Genomic DNA, 3635 nt, shown 5'->3' with positions numbered 1-3635 from the left:
TTCTGGCAGAGGGACCTATCTGGAAAAACTTAGGAGATATTGTGGGTCTGGATGGGAGATGGAAGGAGGTGGTTTAAGAGTTTTGTTTTGTTTTGTTTTGATTGAAAATGAAGACTGTACCCAAACCCTTCACATAGTCCTGGGCACTGAAAAAGCACCAAGCGTGCATTGCTCCACGGAGGCTGCTCCCTTATATCTCAGCTGTCCTCTTTTCCGTGGATGCCTGGGCTCCTGCACAGCAAACAATGGAAAAGGTGTGCATTCACAACGATCTGTAGAGCACTGCCTTGGCATACCACACTAGGGAATATAATCTGACACTCCTCTAGGCCTCTCTCTTCTTTGAAGGCAAGAAGGTACGACAAACCCAGTTGGATCCCATAGCAGGAGATACCTAAATCACCTTCTCAATGATTATGTGGACTGAGAAAGAGATTTGGTGACATCAGGATTTCTATACGAACAGTTGGAGGGTCCCTTGAGAAAACCTAAGAGATCTGGGATCTATTTTTGCAGCTGCCCAACCCATGAAGAAAAGGAAAGAAGCCAGAGGAGTCTCCTCCACAGAGCCAAGGGCAGGCTGTCTGTTCACGCTGCACCCAGACAAAGCACACCCACCAGGTGGGTGACTTACCAGCTGTGGGAGGCCCGAGAAGTTCTTAAGCTACAGGTGGATGCCTGTAAAGCCACCCTCCCAGGAGCACAGACCTCAGGTCTTGCTTTGCGACTAATCACTATAAGCAGTCGGAGCCTCAACCCCAACCTGGGTGGCCCTCAGCCACTCCTGAAGCCTTGTCACATGCCTGGTGATCTCAGGCAGGCCTCACATAAACCCTGTCAAGTAAGCAGAACAGATGTTGTTGTTATTCCCACTTTACAGATGAGGAAACTCCACTGGAGCTGTCGATGGCTGCTCAGGGCCACCCAGGGAGCAAGTGTCCCAGTTTCTAGCCCAGTGCTTCTTCTATAGACCAGGCAGGCACCCCTGCTCACTCTGTGCTACCCACAGGCACTTGTCTATCTTACCGTAAGTGGTAACAAACAACAGGGAGTGTCTCTTCCCCCTGGGCCCTGAGCTCCCTTGTTTTAAGTGTTTTTATTATTTCAATAAACGAAAGAGAGAGAGCTAGAGAGAGACAGTATCTCCAACAGGGATCCCAATGCCACAATCCACCCCCAGCCTTCATCCTCAATTAGCAACCCGATGATTATGTGGACTGGGAAAGAGATCTCAGACCACTGCATGTCCAGCATACTCAAGGAGGTCTCGAGGCCTGAACTAGGAACCTTCCCCTGTGGGTCAGCTTTGCAGAGTACCACGCTTTACCACAGTGCCATGATCTGCCTCCTTCCCACCACAGGTTTCCTTTTTGGACACAAGGAGAACATGACTCACTAAAATCCCATTTTCTTCTGTTGGATCAGCCTCCCCCCCCCTGCTTGACAGCTCAGAAGTGGAGGGGGCATGGCCCTGGCAAGAGCAGGCAAAGTTTGTGGCTAGGCTGGGCCTCCCCAAGACCAGTGAAGCATGTCTTTTGGGATATGGTAGGCGAAGCTGCCCATTCTGTACTTTTCCAGGCATGGGGAAAAGAAAGAGAAAGCAGAGCTGATCTGCACTCCAGGCCCAACACTCACAGGAACTGCTTTCTCCACCTGCCCTGCAGAGGGCCTCAGAGCTGCAGTCCTTTCCACTAAATGTCTGGGCATGTGGTTGGATAACTTCGGAGCAGAAGGGAGCAAGATGCAATCCCTGGTCTGAAGCCAGAGGTCAGTGGGACACAAGTCAATGACCCTTAGTCAGGGCCTCCATGGGAGGTGGTAGAGATGCTTTTTGGTGGTGCCCCTGGCCAGATGCACCCACACCACACTAAGCCAATCATTGCAGATCCAACTCAGCTGTAAGAACAGAACCCTGGAGGTGGCACTGGCAGGCGGAGAGTACAGGGCAAGGCAGGCAGGGCCAGTGTGGCCCAGCCCACTCCTCCAGGAACGTCCCTATTCTGAGGAGCCCCAGGCCTGACCTTCCAGCAGGACCACACACAGAGGTTATGGCTTCTTGTCACCAGCTCAGTTCTGTTTCCATCCCCCTCTCCTGTAGAACCCGCATACTCAGGGACACGGTGACCAATGCCGGACAACTACCTTAGGGGCTCTTTGGCATCTGGGGTCAGGAGTGAAGAGCCAGGAGAGGGTGCACAGGCAGTCTGCAAGCTGTGCAGTCAGGCTGCCTCCAGCCTGCAGGCCAGCGTTTGGTTCCCATGACACTCTTCCTGGCAGTGTTAATAACTAACCATGTCCCAGACAGGTGCTGGCGGCCTCGCCTTAGCAGTTCTTGTTCAGGGTTGGAAGTGAGTCACTTCCCTTGTGTAGTTGCCTGCAGACTGAGTCACCAGAGGCCGACCCTTCACACCAGCCCTCACACGCTGGCCAACTACCATTCATACCTTAGACCTATCGCCCAGGTCAGCTGGGCCCTGGGGAGCTAACCCTCATGATTTAGGACAAACAGCATCCCTGCGATGACCCAGTCCCTGTCCTCTCCCCTAACTCCTACTCTTACATCTGCGACTGCAGGTTCACTGTTCCAAGGGATCTCTGGCAAGCTGAGAAAGACAGAGCCCAGGGAGTAGGCACCCTGAGGCCAGTTAGGTCCACCTCACCTTTGACTTTTCACCCTAAACATGGTTCGTGCCTCCTTAACCCCTGTTTGGAAACCTAAAGACTAAAAGTGGGAAGATCCAAAATGAATGAGCCAAAGGACAAAATGTGACTCAATACCTCAGCTTCATCACTCCTGGGAAGGACAGAGGCTGGAGGCGGGTAAACTGAGGTTCGTGGCTGTGTGCAGGCTTTCCTATTTTGCATGCTAGGTTGAGGAGCAAGACTGGTCCGTGAGGTCAAGGGCCGCAGGTGGCTCTGATGGGAGGGCAGGATGCCTCCCTATGGAGGTATCAAATGTCATCTGAGAAAAGAAACTCACAGACATTTTCAGATAATCCTTCTTTTCTTCTCTCTCTCTCTCTCTCTCTCTCTCTCTCTCTCTCTTTTCCTTCCACAGCAGAGAGAGACAGAGAAAGGGAAAGGGAGAAATCACCCCTCGGCGAGGAGGGCCATGCCACAATCCCTTCTCCTCCATTATCCACTTGGGATTTGGGGCACCCAAGCACACGGGCCTGGTGTGATTCTCAAGTTGCCAGGTCCAGGATTCAAACCATGAAGTTAGCCATGTGGGATCCAGCACCTTAACCTCCCTGCCATCTGTTGGCCTTTTTCTCACTTTTAAATGGTCACTCTTACCATTTTTTAAAAAAATAAATTAAAAAGAACATGAGAGAGAAAAAGATACATGTAAATAAAAACAAGATTTAAAGGAAAAAAACTCTCCCCCAAATAATTTGGGGATTTACTTTTTTTGACTCCTTAGAAAGTCCCTCTTGTGACCTGGTTTCTAAAACAGACAATAAACACAGATGACGTCAGCCAGGATGGCAGTGGTGTCTCAACGCCAGAGGCTCCCGGCAGGTACGGGACTGACAGGTTGAGAAAAGACGACATTATTTCTTTCCTGAGACAATGAAAACCAAGGAAAAGGGTGACAGGGGAGGCTGAGCCCTGGGTGTGGCGGGGACCCCCCC

Source organism: Tupaia chinensis, unplaced genomic scaffold (genome assembly GCF_000334495.1).
Source record: "Tupaia chinensis unplaced genomic scaffold, TupChi_1.0 Scaffold000159_1, whole genome shotgun sequence".
NCBI lineage: Eukaryota > Metazoa > Chordata > Mammalia > Scandentia > Tupaiidae > Tupaia > Tupaia belangeri.
Note: the sequence above shows the minus strand (reverse complement) of the source record.